Below are 25,313 nucleotides of genomic sequence, written 5' to 3' on the forward strand. Positions count from 1 at the left end.
TTAACCTGAAGCACCACTTTAGCTAATGGGGCCTCCTGCTGCTGCCATGCCACTGGAGCACGATTTCTGTTCTCATCCTGAAGCAAAGTGCTTAACCTGAAGCACTATTTATGGGTTAGCAGAGTCTGTAACCTGAAGCGTATGTAACCCGAGGTACCACTGTACTTTTATAAGCATATATACAGTTAAAGGTATCACTAATATTTTATTTGGTATCCAAAGCTAAAAAATAGTTTTAAAATAGTTTAAAAACCAATGTGATTGAAACATTACTTTTTTATCTAACTCAATGGGGAGGAGGGTTAAACTTACCACTGGGTAATGTTTTTCTCCCTGCTACTTCTTCCCTGAGCTTTCATAGCCAACATTCTGGGAAAGAGAAAGAAATGACAATCTTAGGCAAAACTATGAATCTGAAAAAGCAGGATCCGTGCTTCCCTTTCATTTCTATTACATTTATATATACTGAATGGAAAAAATCAACTTTACGATTCCATGATTCTATGAACCTCCTAACATTCTGGAGATTCTACCCTATATTTCTAAAAACCAGTATCATTTAGAAAACTCACCAAACATCCGGGGTACACATTTTAAATTTAAAGGCAAAGAATAGTCAAAACGACAAAGTCTAATTTGCCATCCACTTTATTACTGCTGTGGTTTCTCCAAAAGATTCAGAGGCATTCATTTAAAAATCAAAATAAAATCAAAAGTAAGTTCATAGACCATGAAATGTTACATTTCGACTATGTATGTGTTAATATAGTTAAACCTATACCAAATTTTAAAAATGAGAATCATCACACTCAGTTGAAAAACTGTACCCACTATGATCAAAAAAACAAGTGGCACCCATTAACCTGAAAACAATGTCCCAAATTATTATTACAATTAAAGGGATCCATTTATTTATCTCAAGACTGATAACTACACTAGTAATCAAAAGGCCAGTCTACATAGTTTTAGCTATCTACATTTATAGAACACAATCTCTCTGTATGAAGCAGATGGCAGTTAGTTACCACCCCATATTTATTTATTTTAAGATCCAGGAAGACAGAATTGTACAAGTCAGCCAATATTGTCTCTAACCTATACTTAATGTTTTCAGAATACATGACAAAACATGTAAAACAATCTTAGGGAAGTTCTGATGTATAAACAATCTGTACAAGGAACATATAAAACCCTTATCATGCATGAAAGTATATTCATAATATGAATGAAAACACTGATTTCCTATTTACATAAATACAACTAGGGCATGTAAGCTAGTGCATTTTTTTAAAGAAAACCATGATTTTGCTTAGATATTTGTTCCTCTTATGATAGTTTCACACATGGAAGCAGCACAGGAGACCAGGAAGCTTTACATTTCAGCAATACTCTGATTTTAATAGATAAAGCTATGGTTTTAATATAGACTCTTGTCAAAATTCTCTTTCAAATGAGCAGCACTGGTTCTTATACAAATCCTCAATGTATTGTGAACTATGTAACACATGCATATTGTGAGCACAATTCTTCACCATGCAGGGGCAAAAGAGATCTTGTGTACAGAGGGATCCTGATGGGGCATATCACAAACCTTTTCTCTCCATATGTTGGCATCACACCAAATGGAGATTACCGTATTTTTCGCCCTATAGGACGCACCGGCCCATAGGACGCACCTAGATTTGGGGGGGGATAAAGGGGGGGGAATTATTATTTTTTTCCCAGGCGCGGGGCTGGGGCGGGGGAAGCCCGAGCTTCCCCCTCCCCCAGCCCCCAGAACGGGACCCAGAGCGATGCCGAAGCTGCACGCAGCTTCGGCATCACTCTGGGAGCTTGCGGGGCTGGAGCAGGCTTCTCCCCGCCGCCAGCCTTCTAACCAAGTCGGGGGACAGCGGGAAAGGCGCTGCGATCCCTCCGCATATAGAGAAGGGTTTTATCCTATGTGTTAGTATAGGTATGCTGAATCAGGGTGGTTATTACACAACCCATGACTTCTTTTGTAACCTGCATTAGAATTCAGCTTTTTAATTTTTTAAAAAATAGGCTTTTAGTTGTGGCTTTAAATAGATATTTTTAGGCTAATAACAATACACCCCAAAGGCTAAAAAAACAGAAAAGGAGTTTGAGAAATATTTAAATGGTTTATCATGTGCCTCAGTTTAGTCAATGAAGAAGTTACATGTAGCAAGTTAATATTGTATATAACCAAGACCAGACCTTAGAATGTTTCCCTGTCACCAACATTGTAGTTTTTGAAAAAACTACAATTGCTTAATTATTTGATAGGTATCATTTATACAAAGCATGTGTATGTGTGACCACACACGTTTTCTGTACAGCCAGCAACAAGTGCCATTACAATTTATTATTTTTATGGTCTAATCACTAAAAATACACTGGAGTCAAGTGGGGGAAAGTAAAAAACATTCAAGCTCAGCAGTAAGATTAATGGACTAATTCCATTATAGATAGAGGATTTGCTGTAAAACCATTAAGAGATCAAAAATGAAACAGCTTGATAATGTCACAGATAAAATAATTCTGCCGAGTTTAATCTGATCTCACAAACAGGGACTATGTGATGCCTTTTCTTAGTTTCCGATAGGATGATATTAAGAAAGCTGTAGAGTATTTACATGAGGGACAGTGACCTAATTCTCACTAGAGGTGGTAAACCTGCATCAGGGCTGTCAGAATGCAGATGGTGATTCACAGGACTGACTGCTCTCCAATGGGAAAAAGCGGCTTCTAGACAAAGAAAACTAGAATGCCACAATGAATGCTATGCTAGAAGTCTTCTCCCTGATAGGCTTCTCTCTGTCTGTTGTCTAAAGGGATATGCACCCCAGACACAGATGTACTACCTCAACAAGCACTATTATTGGTTTTTTTTAATTAAATTTGTATACTGTTCTTCACCCACAGAACTCAGGGCAGTTCACACCCATCAGAGGCAAAAGTATTTTATCTGAACAAGTCTAGAATAAAATTCTAGTATAGCACGATTAGTAATATTTGCTATGATATCCCGTAAGGAAGAAGTTATAAAACTAGTTATAAAATTAGGCACATTGTGGACTAATTTTAAAACAGAACCTCTTACAACAGCACAATGTTTAAATCAGACATCCAGCAGACTAAAAAGAGTTTCAGAATGGAATCTCTGTTGCATCATTCCAACCTAAACCCTATAAAACAGCAAACATGTTCTCTCATTTAGGGTTCAACGTAATAGCTCAAGCAAAGAACATGTTCTAAGTGTTTTGTAGTCCTAACATTCAGGAAACGAAGGCTATGACTGCAAGGGAAAGAGCATATCCATTACAAGAGGAGATGCAAAATGGGTTATCCACACTGCCTTTGAAACCCTACATAGCAACACCAGAATTTATTTATTTATTTATTTATTTATTTAACCCAAGTGCAGCCCCAATCCAAACAGTTGTCCATTATGGTTTACACAAGCATACTCATGTTAAAGAGGTCGAGTTAATATCAATTTTCAAGTCAGTTTTTAAGGAAGAAAGTAGCTAGGTTATTTAGAATCCGTGTGTGTGTGTGTGTGTGTGTGTGTGTGAGAGAGAGAGAGAGAGAGAGAGAGAGAGAGAGAGAGAAGTAGGACCTACCCTGTGGTTTTACACACACACCCCATAAACCTCCTCTCCAGATCCCCCAGCACACCCAAGATTATGCAATTATTTCTATGCAGAATCTCCTCCAACCCTGGATACATGAACTAAAATTTTCCCTAGGGACTTATCTCTATGTGGAGGGAAGGAATCATGTCAGCTTCTGGACCGCTTACAATCTCATCATGGGCATGTAAGTGTGTGTTAATATCTGAACAGCCGTTCAAAGTCTGTATATGACAACAGCCTCATTACAGCAAGTTTAGTTTGAGCAAGCATAGCTTAACAATGATAAAATTCCACTTCCAACGTTTCACCTAAAAACAACAAAACATTATGCCAAGAATACATGCAGACAGTGCTCAACAGTATGTTATTAACTGACAATTTTAATGTTTGAATCATGGATCCTTATAATGAGGTTGAATTTCTACAGCAACCAATACAAATAATAAGTCCTATTAGTTGCCTTTTTTAAAAGTAACTTTCTTTTTTTAAAAACAACACCACATTTTCCTCCTTTTTTCCAAGTGACTAGTTACAATTACAGAAACATGAAGTACCATTTTCAAACCCTATTAAAACCTACCATGGAAAACAGTTTGCTCTAGTGCTTACAAGTAGAAAACTAGCTAAAATGTTGGGGGGGGGGACTTATTGCAAAGGATCAGATCTTTACTCAGTGGTTCAGTTCATGGTCACGGGCATCAGGACATACAATGGGAGAGAGAGGCTCTCTTCTCCAATTCCGCATCCTTGGTCCTGACTCCCCAGGACATAAGTGTTTGCTGTGTATAATATGCAGTCACATATGACATGAGCAAAACTGTGGTTACATTAATCTTCAAACCATGATTTGAAGTGGGCTTCCAAATTAACAGTTTATAGAGATTAGCACCTTCCCAATTAAGATGTGATGGCCAGCTATGTGAAAGGAACCCAGGAAGTGGGAGAAGGAATTAATGGTTCATTATTAGCCCTCCAAAATCAACTGTTTGGAGAATCATTTGAATTTAACCAACATCTCTTCTAAATGAAATAAGCAGTGCGCATACTAATGCTTTAGTAAAATTTTTAAGTGTAACTCTTAAATCACTTACATACACAAACATTTAAGGGTGGAGATAAAAACTGGAGCAAACAGCTATTGCTTTGATTTCCACTATTAACATATTATTTGAACACAGGCAGCCTTCTTTTCTGAGTAATCATAATCTCTGCATGAAGCTCTGTAGAAATGCACACCCCCCCCCCCGCACAACACAAGCTAGAAAACAGGTGACAGATCATCTCCAATTCAACACTTCACAATGGTTCCCAAACTGACAGCTTTATTTTATGTGCTTCCTCGATTTACTTGCCTGCTAACAGCCAATTAAGCTTGACAGATTATTATGTAACCAGTTTAAACTGAAAACATGCTCTTGAATCTTATTTAAGAACACTCCTCACTACAAAATGCTCACTGGACACTGCACTTGGATCCCAATTGTCAGCTATGTTGGAACTCAAGATTAAAAGCAGTGGGATAAGTTTACAAATCTAATATCATGAACCTACAATCTTGTAATGATTTAGGATTCAACCCTATGCACACATCAGGTGGGGAAATCCCACTGAAGTCAATGTGTCTGACTCTTGAAGATTCTTATGGCACTTAAATTCAAAGCTTGCAAGCAGCCAATGTGTAGAAATCCAAATGCTTAGCATCTCCCCCCACCCCATGCACAAAAGTCCCTTTTGGACTGCTACCATTGTTTTCTACTTGCTTCCACTCAATGTCTTACTAATAATATTCAAAGTTCAATTCTTGTCAACATTTCCTGAATTTTCGTAAGTACTTCCCTTTTACTATTTAAAATGGTTTTATTGCTCAATTTGTTTTACAAAGAAGATCCTTAAATAAAAAAGCATGTGAGCAGAAGGATCAGGGCTCCCTCAGCTGGAGAGGGGGAGCACTTTAATGGAGCTTCCAGCCTGCCACTGCGAGCCAGTGGCAGGTTTGGGGCTCCGTAAAACTGCTTGGCTGAGGCGAGGGCAGTGGCACACTCCTCAGCCAAGCAGTTTAAAGAAGCAAGGGAGAAACAAGCTGTATCAGAACCTCACTGATGTAGCTTGTTTCTGCCTCTGCAGCTGTATAAGGGCAGACTGCAATGGCAGTTTCACTCAGTGGTATATCACTGCTCCTGAGTACCTCTGCCTCCAGCGCCTGACTGCAGCTTGTTTCTCCCTTGGTGCGCTGGACGCTGGTAGCAGAGGGACTCAGGAGGCAACAGTTTCACCCACGATATACCGCTGAGTGAAGCCATCATCGCTGCCTGCCCCTCATACCAGTCCTGCACGATATATTGATATCGCCCAGACTACATTGAAGTAGAAAGACAAGTACAGTGGTACCTCTACTTGCATTCACCTCCAGTTACATATCCTTCGGGATACGTACATGGCAAACCCGGAAGTATTTTTCCAGGTTTCGCCACACACGCATGCGCAGAAGCGGCACCTCCAGTTATGAATTCATTGGGATGCAACCAGAGCTCCGGAACGGATCCCATTCGCAACCGGAGGTACCACTGTACATACACAGAACAATTGTAATTAGCAATCCTTTCTTTCCACTTTTAAAGGGGTTCATCTAGAAAGGTCAGATTTAGAATACAGTACCATAGTTTCTGGGCCGGCACAGCTTAGAGGTCAAGCATGCAGAAGAAAGGGATGGGCATCCAAGAAAAAAGACTTTGGGCAATCCCACCTGCCATTGGAACCAATGTGTTTTGGCTATACGTGATATTGGCTTTATGTGTTTTCTCCCAGAATGTAACTTCCACGTAAGTTGATAGTCATCTGTATCAGTAAATATTTAAGGGTGTTTCCAGGCAGGTCAGTGACATTGAAAATATTACTATGTGGGTATCCAATGCTCACAAGCTAAAAAAGAATAGCAGTGAAGTCATTCTAGCATCACGATTAACCTGCACAGAAAACATTAACTACCAGGACCAGCACAGATGGCACAATCTGGAAGTGTGTTTATTTAAAAGAATCTGGATTACTATAAGGCAGGCATAGGCAAACTCAGCCCTCCAGATGTTTGGGGACTACAACTCCCATCATCCCTAGCTAACAGAACCAGTGGTCAGGGATGATGGGAATTGTAGTCTCAAAACATCTGGAGGGCCAAGTTTGCCTATGCCTGCTATAAGGGGAAGACAATCCCCCCCCTCCAATTCTGATTTAGGACTACAGTCACAGGATAAGCATTATCATATAAATAATGATAGGAATCAGTAAGAGAAAACCCACAATATCAGAAGTGTACAGGATTTAATCACTTTTTAGATTGAACCAGTAATTAAATAAAATACAGAGAGAATGTTGGCACTGTGTTGTTCTTGCTTATTGCACGAAAACTTTTATGAAAACACAACTTCAACACACCAGGTGAAGGCTTCAATGATATACAAAGAAATATGTGCAGGGATTAATAGGATTGTATTCTATCTGCTTACAGAGAGATGATAAAGCTATCAGTATTCTTTAAATCACAAGATACAGCATAAGCTGCTTAAACTGGATTCATACATTTCAGACAGCATGGGTCGTATTTAAGCAGCCATCCAGTAATTCCCAGCCTGAAAACAGAAACGGCCAATCCTCATTGCATTACCTTTCTTCACTTGGTTCTGTATGGAAATAATAAATGCTAGGTGCAGCTATTTAAATTGTCTATTTCTATTTAAAAGGCCAGCAACATATTTTAAAACACTGCACACACCAACTATATAGAACATTTACTATGATACCATTAAAAGCCAGTCCAGATAGAAATGTATTAAGGGGGATTATTATGAGCAGAAAGAAATTGCTTGATTTCAGTCCAAAAGCTTTGGTAGAGCAAGGAATGGATTCTGTTTTCCAAAGCCTGGAGTAGACTACAGAATCCCAAACCCACTGCAATCATGCCTCAAAGAATATCCTCTGTTGTTTCCAATGCAATTCTCAGTAGGGATAGATAAGAGATGTATCCCCACACCAGAGAGGAAATGGCCTGGTTCACTTTAGTAGTACCACAAGATTTAGGTCTTGCAAGGGGCAGTAATGCTACTTCTTAGGGTGTGATAGAAAGCATGAAAGGAACTGTCTGCAACGTTGAGATAATCTTATGCCAATCTGTGCCCAACTACCATGTGATTTCCAATGCCAATCCCAAACTGCAAGAATGTTCTGCATTTAATTCTGGAAACACTTCCATGCCCATCAGACACTAGAGTTCTAGCCTAGATACTAACTGGGCATGAACTCCACCCCATTCCTGCTTTAACATTTCCAGAATGCCCCTGTCTGCCCTGGCCCACCCCTATTCCACCCTTTTAGTGACATTTTTGTGACTTTTCAGGTCACTTCCGGGTTGGATGCCATGCGCACATGCACGACTACATGTCAATCAGATGCACATAAATCAGTTGTTGCCTGTAGTGTATCTTGATTTCAGTAAGTTGTGTACATCCAAGTCATGAGTGAATATCTTCCTCTGTGAGAATTCTGTATGTGCAATTTGGAGGGAAGTGCCTCTCTATCACCCTCTGGTAAAAACCATTCATTGGTCTCAGGGGGAATCAAGAATTGTATTTTGTGAGGATTTCCCAACTAATCTCTGCATTACCTGCCCAGGTCCTTTAAAATGGAGTAAAGCAAGCAAGATATCCCTGCCTAAGGGCAAGGATGCATCACAGTATTATGGTAGCATGTGGGGATTTAAAGGGATACTGGTTCTCAGTGACAACAACTAAGAAATGAGAAAAGATAACCCTGAACTTTTACTCACCCAAGCAGCAAGCTGCTTTCCCTGTACTATCTTTATTTTTAATTATCTAAACCAGTGGTTCCTTTTGACTAAGTACTGTGGAGCCTCTGTTTTTCAAAAGCCAAACCATAAACCCCCTACTTCTGAAAATATTGATATCTCTATGGGTAGTTTTTGTTATATAAATGGTACTGCACACCCCCTGGGTCGGTTACACGGACCCCGGGGTCCATAGATCGCCAACTGGGAACCAGTAATCTAAATCATTATGTGCTGAAAAATGATAAATGTCCTGCCAAATCTAACAATGAATAAATTTATAAATAGAAACATATTGATCAACTACAAATACACTAGGCAAAAAAGTGTTATAACAAGCTACTATTTCTGACTGCATCTAACCCCGCTCCATCAGAAATCTTCAGAAATTATAGGCAGTCAGGATATCAGAAGCTTCCGTTAAGATTTTGGGAGAGCTTGCAAGATAAAGCCAAGATAGGAAAGAGGTTTTTTGGCTGGGAATGCAATTTCTTCACCAGCACAAGCTAGCAAACAAACCAGGAAGGCTTCATGTAAGTATAGCTTCCCATTTCATCCAAACTGGGAAACTACATTAAGTCTACTTCAGTACAAAGGAGGATATAAAACTCTGGTCTGAAGTTGGTTTAATATTCTGGCTTGGTCTGAAGTTGTTTATGATCAAGGTTTGAAATTACGTAGCAGGGAACCAGGCACATTTCGTGCCTAAAGATTCTCTATTTGCGAGCACCTCAAAAAGTCTGGGTGCCATTTTTTGCACCTGGTTGACATTCAAGGATTGCTGAAATGTATGTGCCTCAAAGCATATGTTAAGGATAGACAATATTTTAAAGAGTTTAACAATAAAGAGTAGAATGTTTTGAAAACTGAAGTATGGTATGTATGGTTACCAATATTTTTATTGTAAACACCAAATTAAACATGTATTCACAATTTCTGCTAAAAATATGATATTAACAATGTGTCACTTATGTGAGTTGCGTATTAGTTCATGCTTACCAAAATAATTAATAAAAAGTGTTGCTGACTCCCCCCCAATGGCGACTAGACATTCTAACACTGTTTATGATGTACTAGGCTATCATGAATTTGTCCTATTATTAAGACCTGCCAGAGAGGCTGTTTTGAGGGTATACCACTGCCAAGAGAAGCCTACCCCACCACCATGTTGCTTCCAAACTGTAGAATGTACTCCATTTAGAACCACAATTGGCCTCCTCATTCTCTGTTTTACAAAAGAAGTCAAGACGTATCTTTTTAATTTAATATCATTGCTAATGTTTTATGTTGTTTTTATTTCTGTTTTATTGTACACTACCATAGAGTTGTTGTTGCTGTCACCAAAAAGGCAGAATAAAATTCTAAAAAGAAACAAATGGGTGCAAACCGATAAAAAAATTGTAATTTGCTGCCACTATGTACTTTTCAGTGGATAATATATTGTACTGCTTCTTAAATTGCTGTGACTAACCTCTGCTCATCTTAAAAGCAGCATCTACGGTAATTTATGTAAGAAAAAAAGTCTGCACAACTCCTGCTCAAATGTTTCAGAAGCAAGGAAAATTAATGCACTCTGAGGCTAATTTCAGTTATACATTGGAAAGATCTGCTGGTAATCACAAATGAGACTAAAAAGAACAAAGTCTTGTAGCATCCTAAACACTTAACAAATGTATTGCGGCATAAGATTTTATGGTCTCCAGTGGACTGTCTCAAATGTGTGACATGTTATCCTGTAGGAAGATTGTGAACAATGAGGTCAACAGAAGGTGAAATGCATAAATTAGAGACGGCAATCATTACATAATTAGTGACAATTCACAAAACAGTCATTGTTGATAATACACACATCCTGGCATTGGTAAGCCAATTAACAGTTGTAGATTGATAAAAACCCCAGTGTGTCAATTCATTACAACAAGTGACAACATCAAATCTACTGTTGAATTGTAATTCAGCAGTTTCATGCTGCAGTCTCCTTTTAAAGTTCCTTTGTTCCAAAATGACCATTTTTAAGGTCAGTTGCTGTTATGCTCTGGGGAGCCACAGTAATACTACTGTGTCGTAGATGCTATTTAACATCTACTTGAAGTAGCTGGGAGTGGTCATTAGATTTAGGGTAAGGTGTCACCAGTGAGCTGATACTATCCAGCTCTACTTCTCTGTAACATCTAAATCAGGAGAAGTCGTGCCAAGCACTGGACTAATGCCTGGACTCAGTGGGTGCTGGCTGAAGGCCAATAAAGTGACTGAGTATTGGCAAAATGGAGACACTGTAGTGGATGGTAGTGGATGTAGTATGGATAACTGGTTGATTGTTTGCTTTGGATGGGGACGTATTCACCCAGAGGAGTATGTTTGTAGTCTGGGGGTGCTCCTGGATCCGTCGCTGCCACTAGAGGCTTAACAGGTCTTGGTGGCTAGGAGAGCATCTTAACAACTTTAATCAGCAAGATAGATATGACAGTCTCTGGACTGGGATAGCCTGACTATTGTCATTCATGTGCTGGCAACCTGCAATGCACTCTACGGGGGCTTTGCATAAAGCTAACCCAGAAGCTGTTGCTAGTAAAAAAAAATGTGGCAGTTCAACAGTTCACTGGGGTGGAATACTCTCATGTTAAGCTGCTACAAAAAGAATTGCACTGGCTGCAATTATCTACAGGGGTCAGTTCAAGGTGCTGTTTTGGCTGTACAAATCCTTATACAGATTGGGACCAGAATATCAAAAAGATCATCTCATCTCTACAAACCCAACCAATCATTGCATTCTGCAGGAGAGGGAATCATGCAGATAACATCCTATATAAGGTCCACTCTGCAAGATGCCAGAATCGGACCTTAGGTGTGGTGCACCCACACTTCGGACTCCCTCCTATATCAGACAGACACTTTCTCTAAGGTATTTTCAGCATGTGCTAAAGAAGTATTCTTTTCAACAAGCCTTTTAAATGAAGATGTTTATCCCAGTTGGTATCTATATTGGAGCTGAACTTATTTTATGTATAGCTTCTAACTCTGAAATGTTTATATATGAGGGTTATCTTTTAAAAGTGCAATTATTCTACTTCATTATTCTTTAAATGAAGTATTTATCCTATTCCCACCTCAGTACCACCACCAGTAGCTCAAATATGAAATAACTGGTTCTGAAATATGAAGTAATGGATCCTGTTTCTCTGGACTGTTGTGAATGCTATTTAATTTTCTTTGAAGGGAAACATTACGCCAAGACTAAATTTCTTTAATCTATTGACTGTGAAAGAATTTCAGGCCATCAATGCTGATGACTGGCAAGTGTCAAAAGGGTCTACTCACTTTCACCCTCTGTCTCCTCACCCTATCACCTTTCAAACTAAGTTTTACTTCACATGTTTTGTTCCTCACACTGGTTTGCAATGAATACTCCTAATTTTATGTTCAGTACAAAACTAACTCTTTGAGGTAGGCTAGACAGGTGTTGTTCTAGGTGTTCCAGGCAAATTCTAGGCATTGTTCAGGCACAATCTATTGGGAGTGTTTTTGTTTCAGAAAGGAGCAGAAGTCAGCAAAAGTACTGCTTTCTTCTTGTACAAATCCAATTCATTCCAGTGGAATTCTCACTTGAAAAGTTCCTAGTGAAGAGTGTCTTGTGCTGACAGAACCTTATATATTCTTACAACCAATACCATAAAGTTTCTATGGACTATTTAATAAAAAACAAGCCATTACATGTTTTGCAATAATGAACAATAGACAATAGACACTGGAAAGAGACAAGGGGCTAGAATAGAATTGGCATCGTATGTTATAAACTTAGTTGTGTTTTTTATTTCGGGGTTATGCAGTCCTTCCTATGAGTTGTGGTCCAGCTTAGCCTTTGCTGATAGGGACTCCATGAAGAAAGCAATGCGCCTAAATGCCTAACACCCTCCACTCCACCCTCAATGGACATCCTAGGACAACAGGAAAGCAGCAGCAAGCCAATTCTTTGCAGAATGAGGACCAGTCCCAATCCTGCAGCAATCAAGGGCAGCATCAAAACTTATTATTGAACCATGGGAACTCACAAGGTCCAAGACCACTACTGCAAAAGTAAGGGACAACATTGGCTTCAGTTCTTGCACTATGAGAAGAAACCAAGTCTCAGTCCAATACAAGTTTGCTCCAATCCCACTTTGTCCTGCACGAATCACTTGGAGATCACCTATGAGTGATATTGACAAGTGCTTCCTTAATATGTATATAAACAAAAGAAATAAGGCAGTTCTTTGCAGCTACTGTTAAGCATTGACTGCTTAAGTGTTGATTTTATGCTTTAAGGGATATGGTCTCCTTCACAAGAGACCAATACTAACAAAATGGTGTGTGTGAATGTGTGCAGAGGAGGGGGACTGAGAGGAAGTGGGGTTTGGGTTTTTCGCTAACTTCAGACAGCAGGTAGTACAGTCATACCTCGGGTTACGAACGCTGCGGGTTGCACGTTTTCAGGTTGTGGACTGCACCGAACCCGAAGTACCAGAACAGGTTACTTCCGGGTTTTGGCGCTCACGCATGCACAGAAGCACAAAACGACGTCACGCGCATGTGCAGAAGAGCTGGAACGCGTCACGCACATGTGCAGACACAATGCTTCAGGCTGCGAATGCGGCAAGTTGCGAACGTGCCTCCCACACGGATCACTTTTGCAACCTGAGGTATGACTGTACTCCAAATATTTTGATGTTTTCAGTCCTTCCTTGCCAATAGAAACTCAGAGTGGGACCATACTTTGCACCACAATCGAAATAGCTTAAGATCACAACTTACTCAAAGCCAGACCTTTAGCTTTGTAGCACAACTGAGAATTTAGATCAGAGTCTCCCATATCAAGCCCCAAATGCTGCAGCACTAGAAATATTTAGATTAAACAACCAAGATGCAGCTTACTATTAGGACTGCAACATTTATTGATTCATCAAACTGAAAGATTAAAGTGTCAGGTATCAAATAAAAATAGAGCCATGATCAATTGGGGACAGACTCCAAGCCAATTCTTTGCCTCCAATTCTGCTCTGACCCTGCAGTTTTGGAGCCACTTGTGACTTTTTCTTCTTTTCTTTTGCACTGATTGTTGTCTTAGCCAGGTGCTCCACCCAATCAGTCAGGGGCCTTGAAGAGGAAACCAAGCAGCGGCTCTAGCTCACTCTTTTTCCTATCGCCTTGCACTGATGCTGTGCTGATAAGCTTCCTTGAGTTCTGTACATGACACACACACACAGAGAAAGAGTTTCAAGGCTCTTGCAATTGTTTCCTGCTCATTCTTGATGTGAATTTGTAAATGTATGTGATAAACAGTTTAGTGAACAGGCATCCGAGGGCCTTATATTTTAATATGGAAGGAAAAGGAGAGTACAAATTTGCAAGAAACGTTAAGAGCAAAAGAGAACCTTCTATCCAAATTATTTTGAAACAAGCAGCTAGACCTCTATTTTAATGACCCATGTTTAAAATAAAAGTGGGGTCTTAATTTCTTAACTTCTGAAATCTGGAATTGGGAGAGGGGTTACCAATTAATGACCTAAGTCTTTGCATCTGATTTTAAAAGAATTCACACAGCATTTTTTAAAAATTTTTGAATGTGTACACCACCTTTCTGCGTTACTGTACACAGCACAATGTATCCCTAGAATCATTTTACATATAGTATTACAAGATATCAGCAAAACGACAACAACAAAAACCACTCCCATTGATTACGAGAAATCATTAAATAATTATCAACAACCAAGCCAGCAACAGCAGAAATACCATACCCAAAATGCCACAAACAATGCAAAAAGAACAACTGAGCACTTGGGCCACATCTCTCCTTTCCTCACCTACAGGATCTGCCTACCAAGAAAAGGGCAGTCATGCCACTCAAGCCTCTTACAGGTGAAAGACACAACACAATACACTGCACTGATTCAATGCACAGTCCTAGATAAAATAAATTTTATGAACGGATAGTCCACAGGTGAGAAACCCATAGGTGAGAAGTCTAGTGTAATTTTGATTTACTAATGAAAAGTTGAAAGATGTCTTTAACCGCTCTACTTTATTGCTTTTAAAAAAACATACAGATTGTAGACAGCATTTAACTTCTTTACAAGCCTTATGAGAATAAGATGAGACAAGGATTCCTTCCATTTCATGGCTTTACAAATGACATTGTGCTCTGCAAATCACTTTGGGTTGTACTGAATGTAGTCAGAGTAGGCCCTCTAAAAATAATGGAGAAGACTAATTTGGGTCCATTAGTTTCAAGGGATCTGAGAAAAACTTAGTTTTGCAAGCTGCCTCAGAGGAGCTGTATTAAATTGACAGATGAAATAATTTCACTAAACAGCAAAATAGAAGAAACATTTCAATATAAAAAACAGTGAGTAATAATACACATCTCCACACACTGCAGCCATATTTAGCACTGGCTGCAACAGTCTAGATACGTTAATATTATTGTGGGTGGGCAAAGAGTGTACTTCCTTGAGAAAACATGTTTAAAACTTTCTGTAGAATGTGACTGCAGACTCTGGATGCCTCCTACTCTTCTTTGAAAACAACCCAGCTTCATAAACTGTGGACTGGAGTTACCGTAACTTGATTCCACTAATCATCACTAAGTAATCAGTATGTCTACATTTCAGTCTATATGACAAACTGCAGTTATTCTAAAATGGAAGTGAAATTTTCTCAGCTCCTCCTCACAGCTGCAGGGCTCATTCTTCAAATGCTAAACTAGTATTATGTTCAAACCAACCCACTGTTTTATCAGCATACACCTAATATTTTTAAAGTGCAAATCTAAAAAGGTTCTGAATTAAACTAGCAAGTTTCGGGAAAGTTATTTACCATACATTTGTCCAAAAAGAGCAGTTTGCTTACAGTCCCTGGTCACAGAATAAGCTCTAGTTTGTTGCTGCATAAAATGGAAATAACAACAATTCAGACACACAGATATCCTTACAGCATTACATTCAGTCTTACAGAAAGAGTACCACAGCTATAAGGCAAGCATGATCCTGCATGTAATTAATGCTAATGAATTCCAGCTGGCCTATATAGTTTGGAATTTCCAGATTTTGCCCCATATAAATTAGTACCCACTTTTAAGCTTGATATTAAACATAGCACTTATGACACTAAAAACTATTTGCATCACATTGAGAGACAGATGCAAACCTTGAGTCTCAGTTTACAAGCATCCTTTCATATTTCCTGTTAGGTCAAGTTTGGGCCTTACTTAAGAATAGGCCACAGATCTCTAGAAGGACTTGGTATAATACTAGGACTAAAATGGAGTCTCTATCAGGCACTTTCATGCTATAGATTAATATTACAGTGGTACCTTGGGCTAAGTACTTAATTCGTTCCGGAGGTCCATACTTAACCTGAAACTGTTCTTAACCTGAAGCACCACTTTAGCTAATGGGGCCTCCTGCTGCTGCCACGCCACCAGAGCACGATTTCTGTTCTCATCCCGAAGCAAAGTTCTTAACCTGAAGCACTATTTCTGGGTTAGCGGAGTCTGTAACCTGAAGCGTATGTAACCTGAAGCGTATGAAACCCGAGGTACCACTGTAGAAGCAAAGGAGCAACAAAAAGGGCTGCTATACGCCCAGATTTTCCTGGACATTTCTGAAATACTGCTCAACAACTTTCTGTCCAGATTTTCACGGTTTGAAATATGGCAAGCCTAGATTTGACAATAAGTACATCACTCTGGCTTATCCTCAGTTCACTGGATATGGAAGAGAGTTTCCTTGACTAAAGGGGAATTTAACTGCAGCCTTCCAATTTACCGTATCTTACAGTTCAACCACTAGCAGCTATGTTATATATTCTGCAGAGTCATATGCTAGGGACTTTTGTTGATTGTTTCACTTCAGAGTACTTTTGGGGAACCTAATTACTGAATGCTTTCCCATGTAAAAAAGAAGTTCATTTGAAGGTTTTACCCTTCTCCCCCAAATACTGGACCTGTTGAGGCATTAAATAAACAAGCCTAACTGAGCTTCAGGCTCATCTGCTCAAGTCTGGAAGGCTTTGCTTCCATTTTTAGTTGCCATTTAAGCAAAAAAAAAAAAATGGCTTGTTGTTTCAGCATTTAAGCAAATATGGAAACAATAGTTGTGAACTCTTCCTTGTAGCCATGCCAGAAGATTAGAGGAGGAGTGTGCAAGCCCAAGGCTCACTTCAGCTTATTCATCTCAAATGATTTAGTGTAAAATCCAAATGTGGTCATTCAGACTTTAGCCTTTTGCATTTTGGCTTTTGGGTCCCACTGTTTACAATATGCCTCTGCATATCCACATATTTAAAGGTAAAAGTAAAGGTACCCCTGACCATTAGGTCCAGTTGCGGACAACTCTGGGGTTGCGCCGCTCATCTCGCTTTACTGGCCAAGGGAGCCAGCGTTTGTCTGCAGACAGCTTCCGGGTCATGTGGCCAGCAGGACTAAGAGCCAGAGCAGCGCATGGAAACGCCGTTTACCTTCCCGCCGGAGCGGTACCTATTTATCTACTTGCATTTGATGTGCTTTCGAACTGCTAGGTGGGCAGGAGCTGGGACCAAACAATGAGAGCTCACCCCGTTGTGGGGATTCGAACCGCCAACCTTCTGATCGGCAAGCCCTAGGCTCTGTGGTTTAGACCACAGCACCACCTGCATCCCTAGATACACATATTTAACCTCTGCCAAATGAGAACAACCATTCATGTATCTGATGAAGTAGGCCCTACTCCAGAAAAGCTTACATCACAGTAGATGTGCTATCTTTAAAGCTACCTCAAGGCCCTCTGTCTTGGTTGCAAAAGACCAACACAACTCTCTCATTTGGAATGTTTTCTAAATCTGTAACCCCAAATAGGGAGAAAACTCAAAAGGTCTCTTCTGGGCTAAGCATATCTCCTGTCCACAAAAATTAAAAACATCTGTTCATTTTTTTGTTTTTGTTAGGCAAGGTAAAGTGGTGACAGTAAACCATTCCATTTTTAATTCTGGCTAGTTTTCTACACCCAGGACAGTTAGCGTCACATGACTGGAAGTGAACTTTAGTGAGCAACGCAACATGCTTCACAGCAACTTGCCCTTATAAGAACGAATCACAATTTTAAAGAATTTTTGGGAGGCTTCATTTCACCTTTGTTCTACCCAACTCTCAAGCTGCCAAGACATTTTCTTATTCCAAATGAGTTACTCCCCTTTGTTTCACATGGACTGAATTCACAGAGGGAAAAGATCAATCTAATTTAGTGTGATGGGTATGTTACTATGCATTTCTGTTCACTAGTTAGCTATTTAAATGTCTACGTCAGCATTGAAGATAAGATGAAAATCATCAACAGAAACTATTACACTTGCAGCTTTCAGAGAACATGATGTTTTTAACTTGCCATAGTATTTATGTAATCCTTGCTTCCACATACAGGCTGGCAAACATGCCTCACTTAATATTAAAACTGGCATGTCTAATGCACAAACCCTGCCATGGGCTTGTTCCTCTATGCTAATTAAGTTTATTATACCCTACCTGAGGGTATTAGTCAAATTGGCTGATATTTCTTGCTTTGACAGCTCAAGAACTGAAGCATTTGCTGAGCACATACCATGTCTTCTCCTGCCACTTCTTATTTGCGATAACTCCCTCTCCTCCCACCTCCTGTAATGTCTCTTTCACACATCCATAAAGCCCTTTCTCTTTAAGACTATATGAAGCTTAATTCTACAGCAAACCCTCAGATAAGTTACAATTTCAGGCTCTGTTCTTAAACTGAGGTATATACCTGCCTGCAAGAATGGAGTCAGGTACTCAAAACTATATGAATTCCACCATGGACTGTATCGTCCCAGCCAAATCCCTCACAAACAGATACTAAAGTTAAACTATCTTTTAAAATAAAGACTTGAAAAAGATTTGAAAAATTAATAAGCAATCCTAACGGCTATTGCAAATCAGCACCACCAACATATTTCAATTATAATACCCACACATCTTATTTGGAAGTTCTGTTGTTTTTTTAAAAAAGGAAAAAACATCCCTCTAAGCAACTAAATGGCTTAGTTTGCATGCCAATTTAAACCATACAGTTATGCTGAACTACGATTAAAAGGCAAATGCACAGTGTACTGGTACAAAGAGCGAAAAATGCACCTGCTTCACCTCCTCTTCGGCTCCTCCTGCCAAGAACTTAGTGTTATCTCCAGGCTTGGGCTTATACTTTGTTTTTCTCCAAACAATTCATTAGCTATAACAAAGGTTATAGTTTGTGATTTTCGTTTTGAGCAAACAAACCATGAGCTGAGGGTGAGACATAATGTTAAGCCAAATGTTAAGTCACATGTGTTGATCTTTCATAGCATTTAAAGGGTTTGTTATAACCAATGCTCCTAGAAACATGCAACATAGGTGAGGAAACAGCACAGAATTCAGACGGTACCTGTAGCAAGCTGCATTATGTATTACAATGTGGCAAGGAAAGTGGCTATAGGAATCCTGCAGCCTATGCCTGATCTTAACAGGCTGGTGCTGATGCAATGCTTTTTTTAAAAAAAGAATTACTCTAAGCTAGTCAGAAGGGAGGCAACCCATCATGGCCAAGAGAAGTTGATCAGGAAGCTATATGGAATACCTGACTATTGAGACTAGAGAACTGAAAGCTAGTCAGTGGTTGTCAGTATAAAAATTACTGCTGAACATGAATGATCTACACCACAAGGTAAGAGATCCCCTGTGTGTCCACAGCATTATTCAATGTAAGTGCTATCTACTATGCTCAAGTAGAAAAGTATTGTAAGGGGGAGGGGAGTATGCATGAGGGAAAGATTTAGCCTGCCTGGAAGCTAGCTTATGCTGTACTTTAAAATTTCACTCCATCCCTTTGTATGGATTCAGATTGATTTTATCCTAAGACACAAGTTGGCCATTGTTTTATCATGCTTGGCCCTCAGCTCCTATATGAACATAACAGTGGGCAGAGCCAATATTAGTAGACTATAAATTCTTTTCACAGATCTCATTAAAAAAATTGTTGACAACAAGGGAAAACCATTGGCTCTGCAAATCACTTTGCGTATGCAGAACAGATTATTTGGCTACAGTTTTGCATTGCCCTCACAAAAGGTTAAGGCAAGCTGTATGTATATAAGAAAAGTAGTTGCTCAACATACATATACTTGTTTCTTTATGGATATCAGGTTATCTAGCATGGCCTTTAGTGGACACTTGCTTCTTAATCTGACACTTACTCCCAGGGGACAATTTTGATTAACAGTGTGTAAAAGGAAAATTCTTTCTGAATTTTTCTATAGTTGCATGAGGATTCTGTTATATGAAACACTAGCTAGTCTCCATTTTGGGATGGAGGTAGACACAAATTCAGTGATTGAAACATATTTCCAAGCCTCGGAGAACTAGTCATATACAGCAGTGACAAATTATTTTTATAACTATAGAAAAATATAACAAATGGATTGCCAGAAAGAGTGCCATGTTAAGTTTGCATTCTTGTTACAAGCGTCTGGCACCTTCAACTTTTAATGAATTTATAATGGCATAAGCTTTTGTGAGCACAGTTCATTTCATGAGATGTATGAAGCATTATCCTAAACTGGCAAGAATATACATACAGATTTTTTTGGAGGGAAGGGGTAGAGAGAGAATGAGTGGAGGAAATGAAATGCTAAAAGAACAAAAATTATACTACCTGAAAGGAAAAGGTACAGTGTTTCGTTAACTGTACCTTAAGTTTGTCAAACACATGAACTTCAATGGCTCTTTTCAAAGTACGACTAACATTGGCTCTACCCCACAATTTTGAATGCCTATTATAACAGCAGAAATGCACAATAATGTTAAATCTTACCTATCAATTAGTTACACAAATCATTTGACAAAAATATGCTAAACTGCCCTGCTCAAAGAGGAGCTCATGGAGCAGGGTAGTAAGGCAGGTTAACTGTCACAGCACTAAGGATGGCTTCTAATGAACAACTTGCTCCAAAAAGGGTTCGAAATGGGCAGATACCTTTTTTATCTCTGCCTTCACGTCAACTTCTCCTATATGCTTTTGGAAAATTTAAGTGTCTCCTAAAAGGCCAGCCCTCCTACTCAAATATAGGCAATTATCATGCACTGCATGGCCCACTTGCCTAGTGTGCTGCTTATGGCATTAGACTGGTAAGGTGGTATGGATTCTTCAAGCCACATGGACCAATGAGACTCCTGGCTCTGCTTTTACAGGCTCTGATGTTGTGGAATTTGGTTCAGTGGGCTCCTGCCTGCCAGGCTTGGGTACAGTGGTCTCTTAATCACAAACATTAGGCTCATAACCAAGAACCTGGTCCATCTCCTTAGCTGGCAACACTATAGCCTCTGTCTCAAGTATCCTGGTCAGTGCTGTCACAAAAATGGATTTTTCAGCAGAATGAAATATTAAATCTAAAAAAAATACACTGTGAGTGTTTCTTAAACTATCCTTTGATTTGCCTTTGAGAAATTCAGAATATATTTTCAGTCTACTTCAGTGAAACGTTTTTAATATGTGATCATTACCTCTTCCAACTTTCTACAGCATGAGTAAGGAACAGCACTTGTTTAACCACACTAAGAGCCTATAGTAAAACCAGAGCACTACAGCTAATTTGTATGTAATATAATCTTGATTAATATGGAGGCCACTGAAGGTTGAGAAATTCCATCTTACCAGCTCCATTTACCCTGACATCCAATATCAAATATACATCACCTGTTCAGGCACTTAAAATTATTAAATGGACTTACAAGTCAACTTTTGAAACTATCATCCACAAGAGAATCTTTTATGTTGACTTCCTTCTTAGATCTCTCTAAGCATGACAGCTAACAAAACATATAAAATTAAAGCCAAGATTCACTTCATTCCATTAAAAACTTACCACAACAGAAACAGGTCACTTATGGTCCATTATGCTGCCCTTCCTCTCCCTCTGCATAATCTGGAATTAAGAGTCTTGTCACTGCACTCTTTCTACAGCAGAAGAAATAAATTGCCATTCCAACACTATGGCAGTACATAGTGTATGGCCACACAACTCAGGGTCCCTGCATCTTTAAAGACCTAGTTACCCATTGATTTTATTTGTTTGAATCACCTGCAATTCAGCACTTGGTTTGCATACAATTATAATCAGACCTCTTAAGGAACATTATGCATCATTGTCCAGTATAACAAATAATAATTGCTTTACGTTACCCTCACTTCCATTTGCAACATTTATTACCATACAAGTAAACAGCAAACGTTTGTGCACAAACCATTGTTTGTTTACCATATAGTTTACCATACAAGTAAACAGCAAACGTTTGTGCACAAACCATTATTCATCTTTGTTTTAAGCAAAGTCACAATCATCTGCATTTGATGCTAAACTCTCCATGCAAATCCTGCATCTCATATAAGCTGGTGAAAGTCCTTGAGCAACACACACCAAAAAGGGTGAATTCTTACTATATGTAATGAAAACGGTAAATATTGCTAGAAACGTCTATATCTCAAAACAGATAGGTAGCCGTGTTGGTCTGCCATAGTCAAAACAAAAAAAAATTCCTTCCAGTAGCACCTTAAAGACCAACTAAGTCAGTTCTTGGTATGAGCTTTCGTGTGCATGGTATCTGAAGAAGTGTGCATGCACACGAAAGCTCATACCAAGAACTGACTTAGTTGGTCTTTAAGGTGCTACTGGAAGGAATTTTTTTTTTTGTTATATCTCAAAAGTTAGAGAATAGCCACATGCTGCAATCTATCACAATTTTAACTATCACCCCATTAATTTTATTTTGTCAAGATTTCTGTGTTAATATTTTTTCAGAGCTTTGGAGGTAATTGTCAAAGAACAAAGAGATATGCATGTTTGACTTCAGTGGGAGGGGGGATGAGAACTTAAATTCAACAAGAGTTTCAAAAGTAGAAGCAGGGAACCTGTGGCCCACCATTTGTTGGCTACAACTCCCATCATTCCAGACCACTGACCATGCTAGCTGGGCTAAAGAGAGATCCAGAAATATCTAGCAATCCTCCAGGTTCTCCAGCCCTGGTTAAAGGCATGTTTTATTCTTTGTGTAAATAATAATCATGAGCATTTCCTGCAGCTGGATTTCCTCATGAAGTGGAAACACTCTTGGACATTGTCCTGCAGGTCAAGCATTAATTCAGACAGTAATGGAATGCCCCATGTATGTGTTGATATACTTGTGCAATCAACATCCCATGTGAACACATATGAACATTTTTGGCAATTTCACAATAAACCACATTTCAGTTGAGAAAAGATACATATAGTTACTTCCTCCTTAACATATCTGATCTTACAGGTTCATCTTCAAATTCAGTAGGACAAAAATAATCCAATTCTTCTTCAGTAATATCTGCATGAGAACAGTACACTTGACAGTGTGCTGCAACTAAAGCTGTTGGGTCAGGTGCAATGCCATGGCATTCTGTAGAGGCCACTTTCCTGGAGGTAAGGGTATATAACTTAGGTGACCCGAAGCCAGGTGAGAGATGTACACAGTTAATATCTAAACACATTGGACATTATTAACGTGGGACACTCTAGGTGGAGATGTGGCTGACCACACAAAGCACTCTAGGTCTTGTATTTCACAACTGATGGTGGTGGCTTAACATGGCAGGGTTGCATTTGGCCAAGATCCACATAAATTATGATTATACACAGAACTATCCAATTGCTGTGGACCTACCATCTCTTGGGGTATAGACCTTGCAAAAAATCATATGCAACATTATTAATCAAACCTGGTAAGAATTTTGGTCCTGGATCGTAGGCTAATTCCAAGGCAAATTAAGAAAGAGTCCATAAAAGAATAGACTCAGACTTGGGAGTGCACTAGTTAAGAGACATTTAATGGCACAAATTTACAAGGCTGTATTTGTAGAATTTTATTCAGCTAAAGATTGTAATATATAGAGAATAGCCACACTTTACTTGATCATTATGTTACAGTGGTATTTTGTGCAGCAAATACATGAAGCATACATGAAAAGCTGCAACTAGACAAAAACAAAGTACTTGGATGGCAGGTCCAGTCAATTTACTAAACCTAGCTCAACATGCAAGTGAACCAAACGCAGGGGCGCCGGCTTATAAAAAATATTGGGGGGGCCCATACCGACTTATAAAAAATATTGGGGGGGCCCAAGACCTCCAAACCGCTGCTGCTGGGGGAACGAAAGGGGCGAGCCCCGGGCTGCCCCGACCTTAAGTGAACCTGTGAGGGCCCGCCCTTTGCGGCAGCCGATTGGCTGCTGCCGTGGGCGGTGAATATTAATGAGCTAGGGGGAATCCCCGCTTCTCGAGGGGCTGACGCCAGCCCCGCAAGATTGTTGATGGGTCTCTCTAGATCGGGAGTGGCTTTGTTTTAACTCATTACTGAATGTATTTTAAAAGGTAACTATCGTCAAACAAGGAAAATAAAAAATACCAACATAATTTTGTGATTTTACAAAGCATAATATAACTAATAATTTTCTTAAATTATTGGGGGGGCAGAGCCCCCCCAAACGAATTTTTGAGGGGGCTCGGGCCCCCTCAGGCCCCATGGAGTCGGCGCCTATGACCAAACGTAATTCTGGGTTATCAATGCATATTATTCTACAGATCCCAGCACTGGCTGGGAATACTTTCCACCAATTTCTACATGGTAAGGGTATAATATTCCCCCCAAATTTTGCTTTGTCAATAATCATACTTTTGTAACCTTAGAACTTTGCTATTACTGTATAACACAACCCATATACACCTTTCCTTCAAAGGATGCAGCTGAATCAGAACAGAAGGGCTTGTCTCAACAGGCGTGAATTACCAGGAAAACGTTACACCAGAGTGAGCAATGGTTTCATGGGCCCTTCAGGCACAAGCTGGGGTGCTATTTTTAACTAAGAAAAAATGGAATATACTGGATCCTACATAATGTCTTCCTCCCATGTTAACAGTGGACTGAGGGCAGGTTATTAATACTACCCCTTCTACCCAAAATGAACAGAAGAAGTGGCCTTACTTTACCAGCTCACAATCATCTTCTCAAACTTAATGCCTAAGACCTAAGTCAATGGCCAAGCTTTGTACATTCCTGAATTTGGTAACTAAAGATAAGTAGAGACTTGCTTTTGCTCTTAATACTGTAAATTGCCCTGAGGATCAAGTTTAAATATTCAGTAAATGAATAGACGTAGCTTTTTAAAAAGGTAGAAATTAGTTTTTTGGGTTGTTGTTTTTTTTTTAATCTAGCTCTACATCTCCTGTGTAAAGGTAGCTCACCCTCAGCTCACCCAACAGGGTAGTTAAAAAAAATACCCTTAGAAACCAACCGAAAGAAAGAAACCACAAAGACCAATATTTTTTTTAGAAGCAGCATACCATCACTATTATCTAAAAGCCTTCCTGAAAAGGTTTTGGTATTTGGGAAATTCAGGGACAAGGATTTTCTCTTTTAGTATTGAGTACCCCCCAGAGTATTGAGTATGCCCTGTTGTTTGCAGAGGTCACCATTCCATACATAATTACAAGATACATAGCAGGATACTCAATATATTTATATTTAAATTGGCTGGGGAACACATATTGTAGGTATGTCAGTAACCATAAATATATTATTTGTGGGTCCAAAAATTTAAGCAAATGATTTCTTAACTGTGTAACAAATGCTAACAGGTTAGTTTGCTTCAATATCTCAGATGCAGATGAAACCCGAAAGTTATGAAGCCAAGCCTTCAATAGAAGAACTTCATTATGGCCACAGAAGGTCCCTAACCTTAGCATACACAGACCCCAATCCAGTTTTA

At 39.3% G+C, this 25,313-nt stretch overlaps 1 protein-coding gene across 8 annotated transcripts in view; it reads right to left on the reverse strand.

Moving 5' to 3' along the window:
* ERBIN (erbb2 interacting protein) overlaps positions 1 to 25,313 on the reverse strand; it is an 85,435-nt gene that overhangs the window by 55,583 nt on the left and 4,539 nt on the right. For 7 of the 8 annotated variants that reach the window (XM_083703415.1, XM_083703414.1, XM_083703413.1 and 4 more), the window contains exon 2: positions 313 to 369. The gene's annotated coding sequence lies outside the window, so the exon portion shown is untranslated. Of the gene's footprint in view, positions 1 to 312; positions 1,647 to 1,808; positions 3,474 to 25,313 lie in introns of those variants that run through there. The other variant, XM_083703410.1, reaches the window with a different exon arrangement.

This window comes from Podarcis gaigeae, assembly GCF_964106915.1.
Source record: "Podarcis gaigeae genome assembly, chromosome: 11".
NCBI classification, from domain to species: domain Eukaryota; kingdom Metazoa; phylum Chordata; class Lepidosauria; order Squamata; family Lacertidae; genus Podarcis; species Podarcis gaigeae.